Source organism: Scyliorhinus torazame, chromosome 5, assembly GCF_047496885.1.
Source record: "Scyliorhinus torazame isolate Kashiwa2021f chromosome 5, sScyTor2.1, whole genome shotgun sequence".
Lineage (NCBI taxonomy): Eukaryota > Metazoa > Chordata > Chondrichthyes > Carcharhiniformes > Scyliorhinidae > Scyliorhinus > Scyliorhinus torazame.
This window is the reverse complement of record NC_092711.1, coordinates 194,811,654-194,831,219: the sequence shown is the minus strand read 5'-3', so window position 1 is coordinate 194,831,219 and position 19,566 is coordinate 194,811,654. Positions and strand designations below refer to the sequence as shown.

The following is a 19,566-nucleotide window of genomic DNA, read 5'->3' as shown; positions in this document are numbered from 1 at the left end:
CATGAAGAAGTAGCACCTCGATCCTACAATGTACAGACAGAGGATGGGTTGGTTTTAAGAAGAATCATCGCGCGCTCTTGAAAACCAGAGAAGACTTTGACAACAACGTGATGGATGACAAATCTACCTCAGAATCAGCATCAGCTGTAGTGTCAGATAGTTCAACACTTCCTGAACATGAGAATGTCATGGAGAACATTGAATCTACAAGTTCTGAGCAGCAAGGTCAAACTTTGAGAAGATTAACCAGAGTCAGAAGAAAACCTGACTGACTCAATTTGTAGATTTGGACTTTTGTACATACTATGCCTGCTGTTCTTGTGTATCTCTCTCTCTCGAAAATATGAACATGCATGTCTATTTGTTAAACCAGTTTTAACCCATCCCAGTTTTAAAAATTAAAAGTAAAATAATACTGTTAGACTCAGGCTCATAACACGGTGGCGCAGTGGTTAGCCCTGCTGCCTCACGGCGCCGAGGTCCCAGGTTCGATCCCGGCTCTGGGTCACTGCCTGTGTGGACTTTGCACATTCTCCCTGTGTTTGCGTGGGTTTCACCCTCACAACCCAAAGATGTGCAGGTGGTGCGGCCATGCTAAATTGCCACTTAATTGGAAAAAATGAATTGGGTACTCTAAATTTTAAAAGAGAATAAAAAAACTCGCAGACTCATGATATCACATGTAAATATATTGATGATAATATACTGTCAGGCAGGGAGGAAATGGTCAAGTGAGGTAACCATGGTTTACAAAAGAGGTTGAATGTCTTGTCAAGAGGAAGAAGGGGGCTTCTGTAAGGATGAGAAAACAAGGTTCAGTTAGGGCACTTGAGGGATACAAGATAGCTAGGAAGGAGCTCAAGAAAGGGCTTAGGCGAGCTAGGAGGGGGCATGAGAAGTCCTTGGCGGGTAGGATCAAGAAAAACCCCAAGGCTTTTTACACTTATGTGAGGAATAAAAGAACGACCAAGGTGAAGTTAGGGCCAGTCAAGGACAGTAGTGGGAACGTGTGCATGGAGTCTGAAGATATAGGAGAGGCCCTAAATGAATACTTTTCTTCAGTGTTCACAAAGGAGAGGGGCCACGTTGTTGAGGAGGATAGTGCGATACAGGCTGGTAGGCTGGAGGAGGTAGATATTCGGTAGGAAGATGTGTCAGAAATTTTGAGAAACTCGAGGATAGATAAGTCCCCTGGGCCTGATGGGATATATCCTAAGATTCTTTGGGAGGCGAAGGATGAGATTGCAGAGCCTTTGGCTTTGATCTTTATGTCCTCACTGTCTACAGGAATATTGCCAGAAGACTGGAGAGAGGCGAATGTTGTCCCCTTGTTCAAGAAAGGGAATAGGTTTAACCATGGGAATTATAGGCCGATTATCATTTCGGTCATCGGTAAATTATTGGAATGAGTCCTGAGGGATAGGATTTATGATCATTTGGAAAGATACAGCTTAATCCAGGATAGTCAGCATGGATTTGTGAGGGGTAAGTCTTGCCTCACAAGTTTGATTGTATTCTTTGAGGAGGTAACTAAGTACATAGATGAAGGTCGAGCAGTTGCTGTTGTATACATGGATTTTAGTAAGGCGTTTGATAAGGTGCCCCATGGTCGGCTTATGCTGAAAATAAGGAGGCATGGCATAGAGGGAAATTTGGCCAATTGGATCAGTAACTGGCTATCACACAGAAGACAGAGGGTGGTGGTAGATGGTAAATTTTCATCCTGGAGCCCAGTCAGCAGCGGTGTACCACAGGGATCAGTGCTGGGTCCTCTGCTATTTGTGATTTTTATTAATGACTTGGATGATGGAGTTGAAGGTTGGGTTAGTAAATTTGCTGATGGCACCAAGATTGGTGGAGTAGTGGATAATGTGGAGGGCAGTTGTAGGCTGCAAAGAGACATCGATAGGATGTAAAGCTGGGCTGAGAACTGGCAGATGGAGTTTAACCCTGATAAGTGTGAGGTGATTCATTTCGGTAGGACAAATTTGAATGCGGATTACATGGTTAAGGGTAGGGTTCTGAAGAATGGAGCAGAGGGATCTCTGAAAGTTGCCACCCAAGTGGATCGAACCGTGAAGAAAGCCTATAGTGTGTTAACATTTATTAACAGGGGCATTGAGTTTAAGAGCTGTGAGGTTATGTTGCAACTGTACAAGACCTTGGTTAGACCACATTTGGAGTATTGTGTGCAGTTCTGGTCACCTCATTATAGGAAGGATGTGGAAGCATTGGAAAGGGTGCAAAGGAGATTTACCAGGATGCTGCCTGGATTGGTGGATGGGTCTTCTGAGGAAAGGTTGAGGGAGCTAGGGCTTTTCTCATTGGAGCAAAGGAGGATGAGAGGTGACTTAATTGAGGTGTATAAGATGATGAGAGGGATAGATAAGAGTGGACGTTCAGCGACTTTTTCCTCGGGTGGATGTAGCTGTTACAAGGGGGCATAACTATAAGGTTCATGGTGGAAGATATAGGAGGGATGTCTGTAAGAATCTTTACTTTATGGGATCTTAACCTTATATTATGGCTTGTAATCAGAAGATTCTAGGTTCGACTCCTGGCTGGCTCGCCAATTATCGGAATCTTTAATTTATGGGATCTTAACCTGTCGAACTACGCCAAGTTTGGGGGAAGCTTAGTTGATGAATCAAGTCCTGGCGCAATACGACAAGTTGTAAGATTTGTAATATTTCTGGACTATGCCAAGTTGTTCAATTCCTTGTATTATTCGACTGTGTATAGTTGAAGGAATTTATATTATTTCTGCTATTCGGTTACCAGTAGCACTTTGCGAATACTGGGACTCAGCAGAAACTTCAGTTAAAACTTCTCAGGTGCCAAAAAGAATTGTTTTATTTGTAGTTGCTTGATTACAATTTGAAAGTCATTTAAAAGGCAATTCGTAGACAATTCGAAGCTTTCAGAGAATTACAGACATTATCTTTTTTGCTTAGGCAGACAGCTCGAAAGTAACTTTTAAAAGGTCAAAATCTGGCAATGCAACATGAAGTGAGAGAGAGAGAGAGCTAATCTTCAGCTAAACTCAAACTCAAAGTCAAAAGTAGACTAACAGACTGACAGGCTGACAGAATCAAAGACCAGAACCCCCAAAAGACATCTCTAAAATGGTGGGCGGAAACTTTTCAGTTATACACTTTCATATCTGTCTTAAGTCATCTAATCACACCCCAATATAATCCTAATTGGTTTGGGTTCGACTCAAACACATTTGATTTGATGGCAAGCCGTCCATCTTCAATGTGCAACATTAGCTTTTCTGACTTAGCTGTTATCTGCATTGTGAACAATGGTGCCTTCATGTTGCTATGGTATTCAGTCCTTGTCCTTGACAATTAGCACAAGCAGTGTCAAATTGTCTTGCAACTGTGCTGTTTTAATGTCACACTGTCTTTGAAAATATGCATTTGCCAGAACAACGGACCTCAGTAAAAGTGAATTATGCTGTATAAGTGGGTATTTAAAACTGGGGCTTAATATTTATGCTTAAACAGCTATATTTTACCTATACAAGTTGTATTCGAAATACCTGGCTTCTACAAAGATATAGGAGGGATGTCAGAGCAGGTACTTTACTCAGAGAGTGGTGGGGGCGTGGAATGCACTCCCAGCTATGGTAGTGGAGTCGGACACTTTAGGAACTTTCAAACGGTTATTGGATAGGCATATGGAGTGCACTAGAATGATTGGGAGTAGGTTGATTTGATCTTAGTTTCAGACTAGTTCGGCGCAACATCGTGGGCCGAAGGGCCTGTACTGTGCTGTACAGTTCTATGTTCTATGTTCTAATATATTAATTTATTCTTTCAAAGGAAAGGAGATCGTAGATAATAGAATTTACAGTGCAGAAAGAGGCCATTCGGCCCATCGAATCTGTATCATCCCTTGGAAAGAGTACCCTACTTAATCTCATACCCTATCCCCGCAACCCCACCTCACCTTTTGGACAATAAGGGGCAATTTAGCACAGCCAATCCATCTAATCTGCACATCTATGGACTGTGGAAGGAAACCGGAGCATCCAGAGGAAACCCACGCAGACAGGGAGACAATGTACAAACTTCACACACACAGTCACCCGAGGAGGGAATTGAACCCTGGACCCTGTAGCTGTGAGGCAGCAGTGCTAACCACTGTGCCCCATTATATACATTGCCTAAAACCCTGTTTAGATCTCAAGCTGGCATACTGCGTCTTGGGAAGAAGGTCAAGAGGAGATTTACGGGAAGTTTAACTGATCTCCCTCAACCAAGGTAATGTGGAGAGAGAAGCTGGGATTCTTGGCCTTAGAGGTGAAAAAGCTGGGGGGAGGGGGAAGGAGGGAAGAGATTTAATTGTGGTGTTCAAAATCATGGAAGGGTCTTTGGATCGAGTCAAATGAGAAACTCTATTTTCACTGGCAGGAGGGTCGTTAACCAAAGGGGCACAGGTTTACGACAGAACCAGAGGGGAGATGAGGATTATTTAAAAAGAAACAGCAAGTTATGATCTTGACTGCATTGAATGTTAATCTGTTTCCACTGCCCTTTAAGTACAAGGTAAACGATTCACAGCTTTAATGAATATCTTACCATTTCCCCCGCCCCAAGTTACTAATAACTATTGCTATGCTTGTCTCTCCACCTGAGTTCAAACATGTGCAAAAAACCCTCTGCCAGTTGAATGCAGGCGCTGGTTGGCAGCAAGGTGCTGAGTACATTGTACACACACAGAATGGGACAGATGTGTACCCACCCGAGAGGCACAACAGAATAGGTGTCAGGCTGCAACAAAATATCCGGGGATTCAATTATTGAAGGACAATCTGAACTGCAAGAAAAATTCGCCAACAAGACACACAAACTACTGCTCTTCTGTCAAGTAAGGGTGCAGGTGAGACTGTGAGCCCAGATCGAATTCCAATCACTCAGGACAGCCAGACACCCCCCTCCCCACCCACCCCCAGAATTAATTCACCACTACGGCAGCACAAGGGTAGAAGATAATAAAAACACACCCGACAATTTCTTCAGATAACTGCCTCCATTATTTGCATGGAGAAGGTTATTCGGCCAGGAGGTTAACCAGCCGATGCTCATGACTCTTAAACACATCACCCCCCAGCCCCCACCCCCCACCCCCAACTCCCAGGATGTAGGGACTCCCAGAGAGAGTTTTAAAGGGCAGTTTGATAAAGGGTGCGGGAGATTGTGATATCACGGGTGTGTTGTAATTCACTGACTGACCACTAGGAGTCGCACTGGTAGATAAGTGAATGTTAGAGTCAGCTGACCTCAGAATGTCTGGAGGAAGATGAAGAGAGAGGTTGCTTGTGCTTGATATTACTGTTATTCATCTGTGGTCTCATATATAGTTTACCCGCAGTTAATGTTAATAAATCATTCTTGTAATAAATCAGGTGATCCGATAAGAATGTTACAGGCGCCCTGGCCACGAACGTCACCAGATAACCACCACTCCGCTCCCCTCCCCCCCACCGCCACCCATGCTGCACGACTCCTTCTGTTTAACACTGCATTTTCTGTCCCCTCCTCCGCCCCACCAGGACAAGGTGGCCCACAACTGCCGGGACAGGGAAAAGATTGGAGGGGGACCGCCGAACCTGTGACCCTCACCACAGCAGGGCAGTGGGCACTGGACCTGATCGGTGGGCCTGGAGAGAGGCAGAGGTTGGCATCAGGAGACCAACTGAGACTAGCTGAGTTGCCGTTTCCCATGGCGCATGTGTCATCACCCCGACCACTACACCCACAAACCTCCACCACTCTCGAACACCGCCACCCCCTCACATCCCTCCACCACCCCCCTAGACCGCCACCACCCCCTCCGCCATCACACCGCTCTCTACCACCACACCCCCTCCTTCACTGTCACACCGTTCCTCCACCATCACACCACACCCTCCACCAACACACCCCTTCCATCCCCATCACCCCCCTCCACCATCACACCGTCCATCCACCACCCCCTCCACCACCACACCCCCTCCACCACCACACCCCCCCACCACCACGCCCCCTCCACCACCACACCCCCTCCACCACCACGCCCCCTGCACCACCACACCCCCTCCACCACCACGCCCCCTGCACCACCACGCCCCCTCCACCACCACCCCCCCTCCACCACCACCCCCCCACCACCACACCCCCTCTACCACCACACTCTCTACACCACCACCCCCCCTCCACCACCACACCCCCTCTACCACCACACTCCCTACACCACCACACCCCCCTTCACCACCATACCCCCCTCCACCACCACCCCCCTTCACCACCCCCCCGCTTCACCACCATACCCCCTTCACCACCCCCCTCCACCCCCACCCTCCCTTCACCACCACTCCCCCTTCACCACCACCTCCCTTCGCCACCACACCCCCCTCCACCACCACACCCCTGCTCCACCACCACCACCACCCCCCACCACCACACCAATCCCCCTTCACCACCACACCCCCCTCCACCACCACCCCCCTTCACCACCACACCCCCCTCCACCACCACCCCCTCCTTCACCACCACACACCCCCTTCTCCACCACGCCCCCTCCACCAATACCACCCCTCCACCACCCCCCCCCTTCACCACCACACCCCCTCCATCACCACCACCACCCCAGCCGCTCCACCACCACACCCCGCTTCACCACCACACCCCCCCTTCACCACCACCCCCCCTTCACCACCACCCCCCTCTTCACCACCACCACCCCCGTTCACCATCCCCCCCCACTACCACCACCCCCCCACCACCACCTCCCCCCCACCACCACCTCCCCCCACCACAACACCAATCCCCCTCCACCACCACCTCCCCCCTCCACTCCCACCCCCTCCCTTCACCACCACCCCCCCTTCACCACCACACCCCCCTCCACCAAACCCCCCCTTCACCACCCCCCCCCTCCACCACCACCCCCCTCCACCACCATAAACCCCTCCATCACCACCACCACAACCCCAACCCCCTCGACCGCCCATCACACAAATCTACGATCCAATCATACGTCATGTCTTGTGTAATGCGGGTTCACCTGGCAATGAAGCTGGCCTGTCTGGTGCCCCCTGCCCCCAATCACAGCCCCAAGTGCAGAGCAGCGAGGAACAGAAAAAAGACAGCTAAGGGAGCTCTCAACCCACAGCCAGAGACACCTTGCAGCACCATAGAACATAGAACATTACCGCGCAGTACAGGCCCTTCGGCTCTCGATGTTGCGCGACCTGTGAAGCCACTCTAAAGCCCATCTACACTATTCCCTTATCGTCCATATGTCTATCCAATGACCATTTGAATGCCCTTAGTGTTGGCGAGTCCACTACTGTTGCAGGCAGGACATTCCATACCCTTACTACTCTCTGAGTAAAGAACCTACCTCTGACATCTGTCTTATATCTATCTCCCCTCAATTTAAAGCTCTGTCCCCTTGTGCTAGGCATCACAATCCGAGGAAAAAGGCTCTCACTGTCCACCCTATCCAATCCTCTGATCATCTTGTAAGCCTCAATTAAGTCACCTCTTAACCTTCTTCTCTCTAACGAAAACAGCCTCAAGTCCCTCAGCCTTTCCTCATAAGATCTTCCCTCCATACCAGGCAACATTCTGGTAAATCTCCTCTGCACCCTTTCCAATGCTTCCACATCCTTCCTATAATGCAGCGACCAGAATTGCACGCAATACTCCAAATGCGGCCGCAACAGAGTGTTGTACAGCTGCAACATGACCTCATGGCTCCGAAACTCAATCCCTCTGCCAATAAAAGCTAACCCAGTTCAAGGATGACATTGACTTCCCATCACGGCTGTCCCCAACACCCTCCACCATCCCAGAGATACTCACCTCGGTTGGCCATGTGAGTGAAGAGGCTCCTGGAGGCACTCTCTGGTGCGCACCACACACGTGCAGCAGTCCAGCAGGTAGAGGTAGGGGTGGGGGTGGAGGACAGCCTGACCCCAGGGTCAAACTGCCTTACAGACAGGCTTCAGGCTTCTGTATAGGGAAGTCCCATCCATACTGGAGTTGCAGTCGCAGAGCCAGGAACTTCATGAGGGGTTGTGAGCAACCATCCAGGAGGAGTCCAACCACCTGTAGGAGCAGGAAGTGGTGCTGACCATGCGTGTCACCCAAAACACCGCACGGGTGGCATCTGCGGTGGAGACCATGGGAGCATATATTTTGGCCATGGGTCAGAATATCCAAGGCCTGCACTCTTTGTAGGTGGTGTCTGAGGCCCAGGACAGGGCTGCCCTGTCACAGGTGTTATATTACGTTATAGTAATATGTCGTTATTCGTTTGCTTACTTCCAGAATGGTCTGATGGTTGATGTTCAGTCAAACTGTCAGTCTTCAAATTAAGCAAATAACATTTATTGAGTAACGAATATAAATATCTGTCAGTTCGTTCACTCTTCTACAATTATAACTGAAGATTAGGTAAATACAAATAAGTATATATAATGTTTACCTACACATGCCAACTAAGCTATATCTCTAACACTAGTCACTCCTGATATGAAGAGGCAGGAATCTCCTTTGAGTGTAGTTTACATACATAGATCTGGTGCTGCCATCTAGTGGTTGTCTAGCACTATAATACAGATGTTAACCCCTTGCATACCAGCAGGCATACAAATCACTACACCCCCCTTTTTTCTTTTTATTATCATATTTTCTATGTGACTGACAAAATTGTATAACAAGATGTATATCTGTACAATTGAGTAATGACTATACACTATAATACAGTATTTAATACGTTAGGTCTGTTAGGCTTTCGTCATCGTCAAGTTGATCTTAACTGACGTGGTGGTGAATCTGAAAGTTTGACAGTTTTGTGCATGTCATCTGATTTTTCGGTATGCAGTAGATAGCTATGAAATAATGAGTCATTGAAGTTTAAATTTGGAAATATTGGTTGTTGAAGCCTAATTTTCTGCAAAGCACGTCTGTTACATCGAAGAATCGTGCCTTCTGTTGAGTTTACTGTGTAGGAACTTGGAGCTGCTTGGCAAATGATTGTACCTGGAGCAGATCATCCACATTCTGGATTTTTGATTCTGAGAATCCTTTGTCAGTTGTCCTAATTGAGCTGTATTTTGATCATAGTGCGACCTTTGTTTTGAATGTTGTTCTTCAATCTTCTTCAGAACAGGCAAATAGTCTGGATTCTGCAGTCTGATCGCTGGTAAGGTAGTTCTGAGATCCCTGTTGAATAACATTTGAGCTGGCGAGAGTCCTGAAGATAGAGGGGTAGCTCTGTATGACAACAAAGTAAGATGGATGTCTGACCTTGAGTCATTTGCTTTACTTATCAACTGTTTGATTATGTGAACAGAGTGTTGTACAGCTGCAACATGACCTCATGGCTCTGAAACTCAATCCCTCTGCCAATAAAAGCTAACCCAGTTCAAGGATGACATTGACTTCCCATCACGGCTGTCCCCAACACCCTCCACCATCCCAGAGATACTCACCTCGGTTGGCCATGTGAGTGAAGAGGCTCCTGGAGGCACTCTCTGGTGCGCACCACACACGTGCAGCAGTCCAGCAGGTAGAGGTAGGGGTGGGGGTGGAGGACAGCCTGACCCCAGGGTCAAACTACCTTGCCATTGAGCTGACGGTCGTGAGGACTGGATGTCACATGCCTGAAGTTATATTTCTTCGAGAATTCTGACCATTCCAAACTTGCAAAACATGGACCATTGTCCAACATTACTGATTCCGGAATTCCATGCCTTGAGAATATTTCTTTACACGCTTTGATTGCTGAATTGGATGTCAGGTCTGGAAGTTTCATAACTTCTGGGTAGTTAGAATAATAATCCATTATTAAAACATAATCTCGACCAGTTGTATGGAAAAGGTTGATCCCTACTTTGGTCCAAGGAATTGTGATCAGTTCATGCTGTTGAAGGGTCTCCTTGCATTGCACAGATTGGTGTCTTTGATAGGTTTTGCAGGTTATAATCATGTCAATAATTTCCCTATTTATCCCCGGCCAGTAGACTGCCTGTCGTGCTCATAGAACATAGAACGTACAGTGCTGAAGGAGGCAATTCGGCCCATTGAGTCTGCACCGACCCACTTAAGCCCTCACTTCCACCCTATCCCCGTAACCCAATAACCCCTGCTACCCTTCCTACCCCTCGTAACATTTTGCACACTAAGGGCAATTTAGCGTGGCCAATCCACCTAACCTGCACGTTTTTGGACTGGGACTCTTTTACATTTTCCGATACCGAGGTGTCCCTTGTGAATGTTTTCTAAAATGTCGGATCGAAGATATTGTGGAATGACAATTTAGTCTAGTCTCAACAATAGACGATCAACTATTGTCAAATCAGATTGTATGTTACGGTATTGAGGACAACGCCCTTCGGCTACCCATGTTGTAGGTAGTGCATGACCCACTGAAGTGTAGCGTCCTTCTTCGTTTCTGACTTGATTAATTGCAGTTTTTTGTCTGTGCAGGTAGGTTCTCCACACAGAATTGAGCCTGAGCTTCTACATCTCGCATGAATTCCATTGGTGTGCTATCTTCTGCAATGGAACGTGCTAAAGTGTCTGCAATTATTAGCTCTTTCACAGGTGTATAAATTAAATTGAAATCATACCTTCGTAATTTCATCATTATTCGCTGAAGTCTGGCATCATATCGTTTAGATCTTTGTCAATGATGTAGACCAACGGCCTGTGATCCGTCTCAACTGTGAAGGTTGGGAGTCCATAGACATAATCATGGAATTTGAGTATTCCTGTCAATAGACCTAGACGTTCCTTCTCAATTTGTGCGTATCTGCATTCCGTTGCTGTCATTGCTCTTGAAGCATATGTTACAGGAATCCAATGAGAATATTCATCTTGTTGTAATATAGACTGCGCCTATTCCATCCTGACTTGCATCAGTGGATAATTTGGTTGCTCTTTTCGGGACTGAAGAAAGCGAGTATCGGTGCAGTCATAAGTTGTGCTTTTAGATCTGCCCACTCCTTCTGCGTCTACTCAAAAGTAGTAGATTTTCTGATTACATTTCTCAATGCTGTTGTTCTTGCTGACAAGTTGGAAATAAATTTGCCAAGAAAATTGACAAAGCCCAGAAATCTAAGAACAGCTTTCTTGTCTTCTGGAATTAGCATGTTCTGAATTGCTGCTATCTTACCATCATCAGGCCTGACACCTTGATGAGAAATGGTATCTCCCAAGAATTTCAGCGAAGACTGTGCAAATATACATGTGGTTTGAGTCCAAACTTGTTAATGCGTTTGAATACTTGTTTTCTGCGATGAATGTGTTCTCCCCTGATCGTAACCCAAATTATGATGTCGCCAACGTATACCCTCAGAGCAAATGACAGAAGGAATTGATCCTGTGGAATATCTCAGATGCTGATATTGTTCCAAACGGCATATGGTTGAAGCAATATCGTCCAAACGGGCGTGTTGAAAGTATATAATAGTCTGCTCGAGTCTGTTATATTACGTTATAGTAATATCTTGTTACTCATTTGCTTACTTCCAGAATGGTCTGATGGTTGATGTTCAGTAAAACTGTCAGTCTTAAAATTAAGCAAATACTGTTTATTGAGTAACGATTATAAATAACTACGAGTTTGTTCACTCTTCCACAATGATAACTGAAGATTAGATAAATAAGATTAAGTATATATAATGTTTAATTACACCTGCTCACTAAGCTATGTCTCTAATACTCTGTTCACTAGTCACTCCTGATATGAAGAGGCGGGAATCTCCTCTGAGTGTAGCTTATATACATAGATCTGGTGCTGCCGTGCTGCCATCTAGTGGTTGTCCAGCACTGATTTACAGATGTTCACTCCTTTCATACCAGCAGATATACAGATCACTACACCCCCCTTTTTTTTAACTCATCTCGAGAAAATTGTATAACAAATAAGTATAAATCATGAGATGGATATCTGTACAAACATGTTGAATAATGTCTATACACAGTATAATATTTATAATATTTATAAGTTCAGTCTGTTAGGTTTTTGTCGTCTTCCTGTTGATCTTCTTAACTGATGAAGTGGTGAGTCTGAAACTTTGACAGTTTTGTGCATGTCATCTGATTTTCTGGTATGCAGTAAATTTTCTTGAAACACTGAGTCATTGAAGTTTAAGGTTGGAAATATTGGTTGTTGAAGCCTAATTTTCTGCAAATTCAGCTTTGACAAAGGATTCACCTGGACTCTTTTCTCTCCCAACAGATGCTGTCAGTTCTGCTGAGATTTTCCAACATTTTCTTTTGGTTTCTGCAAAGCGTCTATTGACGTCTATTGCGTCATAAAAATCATGCCTTCTGCAGGTTTGACTATATAGGAACGTGGAGCTGCTTGCCTAATGATAGAAGCTGGAGCAGACCATCCTCTTTCTGGATTCATGATTCTGACAAGGTCAGTGGTTCTATTGAGCTGTATGTTGGTCATAGTATAATCTTTGTTGAAACGTTGTTCTTCCATTTTCTTCAGAACAGGCAAATGATCCGGATTCTGCCGTCTGATCGCTGGCAGGGTAGTTCTGAGATCCTTGTTAAATAATATTTGAGCTGGCGAGAGTCCTGAAGATAGAGGAGTAGCTCTGTATGAAAATAAAGTAAGATGGATGTCTGACCTTAAGTGATTTGCTTTACTTATCAACTGTTTGATTATGTGAACACCCTTCTCTACCTTGCCGTTGGAATGAGGGTAGTGAGGACTGGATGTCAAATGTCTAAAGTTATATTTCTTCGAAAATTCTGACCATTCCAAACATGGACCATTGCCCGACATTACTGTTTCCGGTATGCTATGTGTGGAGAATGTTTCTTCACACGCTTTGATTACTGAATTTGATGTCAGGTCTGGAAGTTTCATAACTTCTGGGTATTTAGAATAATAATCCATTATTAGAACGTAGTCTCGACCAGTTGCGTGGAAGAGATTGATCCCTACTTTTGTCCAAAGAGATGTGTTCAGTTTGTGCAGTTGAAGGGTCTGCTTGCATTGCGCAGATTGGTGTCTTTGACAGGTTTCGCAGGTTATTTTAATGTCAGTGATATTCCTATTTATCCCCGGCCAGTAGACTGCCTGTCTTGCTCTTCTTTTGCATTTTTCAATACCGAGGTGCATCGTGAATTTTCTCAGAAAAGTTGGATCGAAGACTTTATGGTATGACAATTTGGTCTTGTCTCAGCAATAGACCATTAACTATTGTTAAATCTGATTGTATGTTGCGGTATTGAGGACAACGCCCCTTTGGCCACCCATGCTGTAGATGGCGCATTGCCCCTGAAGAGTTGTGTCCTTCTTCATTTCTTGCTTTATTAATTGCAGTTTTTCATCTGATGAGGTGAAATTTGAGGAGGTGACAAATTTGATTGATGAGGGGAGGGCGGTGAATGTTGTTTACATGGACTTCAGTGACGCTTTTGACAAGGTGCCTCATGGATGACTGGTACAAAAGATGAAATCACACAGGATCAGAGGTGAGGTGGTAAGATGAGTACAGAACTGGCTCAGTCATAGAAAGCAGCGGGTAGCAGTAGAAGGATGTTTTTCTGAATGAAATATTGTGACTAGTGGTGTTGTAAAGAACAATACTGCACAGGAACAGGCCCTTCAGCCCTCCAAGCCTGTACCGGTCATGATACCAACCTTTGGCAAAATCCTCAGCACTTCCTTGTGCCGTATTTAGGATACAATGATTTAGGATACTTTTAATAAGTACAAGGGGAGCAAATCAACAGAGGCATTAATGGAGTACAGAATGAAGCTTAAGAAAGCAATCAGGAGAGCAAAGACGGGATATAAGAAGCCTCTAGCTGGTAAAAGTAGGGAAAATCCCAAGATATCCAAATCATGGATCAAATCATAGAATCTATAGTGCAGAAGGAGACCATTCGGCCCATCAAGTCTGCACCAGCCCTTGGAAAGGGCAGTCTACCCTAGCCCACACCTCCACCCTATCCCTGTAACCCAGTAACCTGCCCAACATTTGGGACACTGAGGGCAATTTAGAATGGCCAATCCACCTGACTTGGACATCTTTGGACTATGGGAGGAAACCAGAGCTCCCGGAGGAAACCCACGCAGATATGTGGAGAATGTGCAGACTCTGCACAGGCGGTGACCCAAGCCGGGAATCTAACCTGCGACCCTGGAGCTGTGAACCAACTGTGCTAACCACTGTGCATCTGCGTCATCCATTCCATAAGTATATCAATGGGGAGAGGATAACTCGAGAAAAAGTAGGGCCCATTAGGGACCAAGGAGGGAATCTGTGGATGGAGCCAGAGGGCATTGGTAGGCTGGACAAATTGTGCCTCAGGTTGCTGTTGGGCCTGTGCACATTGGAATTTAGAAAAATGGGAGACAAACTTATTGAGGCAGATAGGATTCTCAGGGATGCTGAGAGGATGTTTCTTCTTCTGGGACAGTCAAGGAACAGAGTGCATAATATCACAGTAAGGATTGCTTATTTCAGATGGGGATGAGGAGAAATTTCTTCTCTTAGAGGGTAGTGAATCTGTGGAATTCTTTACCGCAGTGGGCTGTGGAAGCTGGGTCGTTAAGTGTGTTCAAGGATGAGGTAGACAGTTTTTTAATCAATAAGGGAATCAAGGGTTATGGGGATAAGGTGGGAAAGTGGAGTTGAGAATTATCATATTCAGGATCTCATTCTATGGCCAAGCAGACTCAATAGGCTGAATGGCCTATCTCTGCTCCTACATCATATGGTCTTATGGAATTGAAAAAGCATGAATTGGAAAAAAAAGACTGCAGTTCTCGAAGACAAAGACGAGTTACATTGCTGCTGTGGAGACCTAGTATGGACACAACGAACAGAATATCCTCTTTCTGAACCCAGTGTATAAGAACATAAGAACTAGGAGCAGGAGTAGGCCACCTGGCCCCTCGAGCCTGCTCCGCCATTCAATGAGATCATGGCTGATCTTTTGTTGACTCAGCTCCACTTTCTGGCCCGAACACCATAACCTTAATCCTTTTATTCTTCAAAAAACTATCTATCTTTATCTTAAAAACATTTAATGAAGGAGCCTCAACTGCTTCACTGGGCAAGGAATTCCATCGATTTGCAAGCCTTTGTGTGAAGAAGTTCCTCCTAAACTCAGTCCTAAATCTTCTAAATCTAAATCTATTTTGAGGCTATGCCCCCTAGTTCATCTTTCGCCAGTCAGTGGAAACAACCTGCCCGCATCTATCCTATCTATCCTCTTCATAATTTTATATGTTTCTATAAGATCCCCCCCGCATCCTTCTAAATTCCAACAAGTACACTCCCAGTCTAATCAACCTCTCCTCGTAATCCAACCCCCTCAACTCTGGGATTAACCAAGTGAATCTCCTCTGCAAACCCTCCAGCGCCAGTACATCCTTTCTCAGGTAAGGAGACCAAAACTGAACACAATACTCCAGGTGTAGCCTCACTAACACCTTATATAATTGCAGCATAACCTCCCTAGTCTTAAACTCCATCCCTCTAGCAATGAAGGACAAAACTCCATTTGCCTTCTTAATCACCTGTTGCACCTGTAAACCAACTTTTTGCGACTCATGCACTAGCACACCCAGGTCTCTCTGCACAGCAGCATGTTTTAATATTTTATCATTTAAATAATAATCCCTTTTGCTGTTATTCCTACCAAAATGGATAACCTCACATTTGTCAACATTGTATTCCATCTGCCAGACCCTAGCCCATTCACTTAACCTATCCAAATCCCTCTGCAGACTTCCGGTATCCTCCGCACTTTTTGCTTTGCCACTCATCTTAGTGTCATCTGCAAACTTGGACACATTGCACTTGGTCCCCAATCCCAAATCATCTATGTAAATCGTGAACAATTGTGGGCCCAACACTGATCCCTGAGGGACACCACTAGCTACTGATTGCCAATGCGAGAAACACCCATTAATCCCCACTCTTTGCTTTCTATTAATTAACCAATCCTCTATCCATACTACTACATTAACCTTAATGCCATGCATCTTTATCTTATGCAGCAATCTTTTATGTGCCACCTTGTCAAAAGCTTTCTGGAAATCCAGATATACCACATCCATTGGCTACCCGTTATTTACTGCACTGGTAATGTCCTCAAAAAATTCCACTAAATTAGTTAGGCACGACCTGCCCTTTGTGAACCCATGCTGCATCTGCCCAATGGGACAATTTCCATCCAGATGCCTCGCTATTTCTTCCTTGATGATAGATTCCAGCATCTTCCCTACTAAGCTAACTGGCCTATAATTACCAACTTTCTGTCTACCTCCTGTTTGAAACAGTGGTGTCACGTTTGCTAATTTCCAATCCGCCGGGACCACCCCAGAGTCCAGTGAATTTTGGTAAATTATTACGAGTGCATTTCCAATTTCCCAAGCCATCTCTTTTAGCATTCTGGGATGCATTCCATCAGGTCCAGGAGACTTGTCTACCTTTAGCTCCATCAGCTTGCCCATCACTACTTCCTTTGTAATAACAATCATCTATCTGAAGGTCCTTACCTGTCAAGCCTCATTTCCATCAGTCACTGGCATGTTATTTGTGTCTTCCACTGTGAAGACCGACCCAAAAAACCTGTTCAGTTCCTCAGCCATTTCCTCATCTCCCATTATTAAATCTCCCTTCTCATCCTCGAAAGGACCAATATTTCCCTTAGCCACTCTTTTTTGTTTTATATATTTGTAGAAACCTTTACTATCTGTTTTTATATTCTGAGCAAGTTTACTCTCATAATCTATCTAACTCTTCTTTATAGCTTTTTTAGTAGCTTTCTGTTGCCCCCTAAAGATTTCCCAGTCCTCTAGTCTCCCACTAACCTTTGCCACTTTGTATGCTTTTTCCTTCAATTTGATACTCTCCCTTATTTCCTTGGCTATCCATGGTCGATTTTCCCTCTTTCTACGTCCTTCCTTTTTGTTGGTATAAACCTTTGCTGAGCACTGTGAAAAATCACTTGGAAGGTTCTCCACTGTTCCTCAACTGTTTCCCCATAAAGTCTTTGCTCTCAGTCTACTTTAGCTAGCTCTTCTTTCATCACATTGTAATCTCCTTTGTTTAAGCACAAAACACTAGTGTTTAATTTTATCTTCTCACCCTCCATCTGTATTTTAAATTCCACCATATTGTGATCGCTCCTTCCGAGAAGATCAATCAACCCTGTCTCATTACACAGGACCAGATCCAGGACCGACTGTTCCCTCGTAGATTCCATTACATACATTATATACATTACAGGACATTATCGCGGATACATTCTATCAACTCCTCCTCAAGGCTGCCTTGACCGACCTGGTTAAACCAATCGACATGTAGATTAAAATCCCCCATGATAACTGCTGTACCATTTCGACGTGCATCTGTTATTCTTTGTTTATTGCCTGCCCCAACATAATGTTACTATTTGGTGGCCTATAGACTACTCCTATCCGTGACTTTTTCGCCTTACTATTTCTGATTTCCACCCAAGTCGATTCAACCTTATCTTCCATCGCACCAATGTCACCCCTTACTATTGCTCCGATGTCATCCTTAAATAACAGAGCTACACCACCTCCCTTATCATCCACTCTGTCCTTCTGTATAGTTTGATACCCTTGAATATTTAACTCCCAGTCGTGATCATCCTTTAACCATGTTTCAGTAATGGCCACTAAATCATAGTCATTCCTGATGATTTGCGCCATCAACTCATTTACCTTCTTCCGAATGCTACGAACATTCAGGTAAAGTACACTTATGTTGGCTTTTATACCTCTGTTTTGAATCTTAACATCTTGATCAGTAACCTCTCGTAAGTTATTTATCCTCTTAACTTTTCTCCTAATTTTCCGAGTCATTGAACCCATATCTTCATGTAGCAACCTGCCGTGTAGCTTTCCATTTATGTTTTTACTTCCCGTTTTATTCCTTTTAGTATTACTGGGGCTATTCACTGAGCTCCCCTCAGTCACTGTACCTTGTACTGTCGCCCTTTTTGATTTTTGGCTATGATCTCTCTGCCTTACACTTTCCCCCTTACTGCCTTTTGTTTCTGTCCCTGTTTTACTACCTTCCTCTTCCTGCATCGGTTCGCATCCCCCTGCCACATTAGTTTAAACACTCCCCAACCACTCTAGCAAATAGGACATCAGTTCCAGTCCTGCCCAGGTGTAACCTGTCCAGTTTATACAGGTCCCACCTCCCCAAGAACTGGTCCCAATGCCCCAGGAATCTGAAATCCTCCCCCTGACACCATCCCTTCAGCCACGTATTCATCCTATATATCCTGTCATTTCTACTCTGACTAGCACGTGGCACCAGTAATAATCCTGAGATCACTACCTTTGAGGTCCGATTTCTTAACTTCCTTCCTTGCTCTCTGTATTCTGCTTTTAGGACCTCATCCCTTTGTTTACCTGTGTTGTTTGTATCGATGTGTACTACGACCACTGGCTGTTCACCCTCCCCCTCCAAAATGTCCTGAACCCGCTCCGAGACATCCTTGACCCTAGCACCAGGGAGGCAACATACCATCCTGGAGTCTCGTTTGCGGCCACAGAAACGCCTGTGTATTCCCCTTACAATTGAATCCCCTATAACTATTGCACTGTCACACTTATCACCCCTCCCCTCTGCAGCAGAACCAACCGTGGTGCCACAAGTTTGGCTGTTGCTGTTTTCCTCTGAGAGGCCATTCCCCTCAACAGTATCCAAAACGGTACATCTGTTCTGCCGGGGTATGGCCACAGGAGATTCCTGCACTATCTGCCTCACTCTCTTGCTCTGTCTGGTGGTCACCCATTCCCTTCATGCCTGTGGAGTCTGAGCCTGCGGTGTGACTGACGAATGTGATATAAAATAGTTACTTTAGAGATATTAGTTACTGTAATGTAGAGATAGGCCAGTCTCATTCTGGTGCGTTCACAGACAAAGGATTTCAGACCGCATGGCAAAGCAAGGAGGAGGTGTGTCCACCAAAGGAGGAGAAAAGGATGCTGGGTAATAAGGGGGCCAGAGGAAGGGATGAGAAGTGAGCCAATCAGAATGTATGACCAGGTCAGGAGGGGTATAGGATGACCTATGGGAATCGTGTATGTGAAACTTGATGCCATTTGAATGTATTTGCAGAAATCCCTTTGTCTCCTTGTTCATTCGCTTTTCCGGGGTGTAGGAGACTAGATGTGTCCTGTGCCTCTGTGAAATGAATCAGGCTTGCAAGTCAAATAAAATAACTAATGCTGTACCTACAAATCCATCTCGACTTTTATTGAGGCCAGACTGACGGTTAAAGAAATTTAGTTTTGTCATTTGGTGCCGGAAACCCGGGATTTCTCAAGACGGTTCTGACCAACCGCGAAATCAGAATTAGACTGATTATGAACAGGGAGAGTGGGAAGAAGGGGCCCACAATGTGTAGCTGGAAAATGACCGCGTATTGCTTTTTACCCTCTTCTTATCGTCTGATTTGTCTGGTCACTCGCGGTTGGTACGGAAAGATCGTCTCGACGAAATCAAAGGTCAGTCTGGGGATTAGAAAATTAAACTGA

The 19,566-nt window shown here is 45.1% G+C and overlaps 1 protein-coding gene across 2 annotated transcripts in view; it reads left to right on the top strand.

Annotated features, from left to right (window-relative positions):
- The first annotated feature begins 4,719 nt into the window (after positions 1-4,719).
- The window catches only part of LOC140420858 (probable G-protein coupled receptor 139), a 45,261-nt gene continuing 30,414 nt past the window's right edge, over positions 4,720-19,566 (top strand). For both annotated transcript variants that reach the window (XR_011946623.1, XM_072504949.1), the window contains exons 1-2: positions 4,720-4,890; positions 12,247-12,432. The gene's annotated coding sequence lies outside the window, so the exon portion shown is untranslated. The remainder of the gene's footprint in view (positions 4,891-12,246; positions 12,433-19,566) is intronic.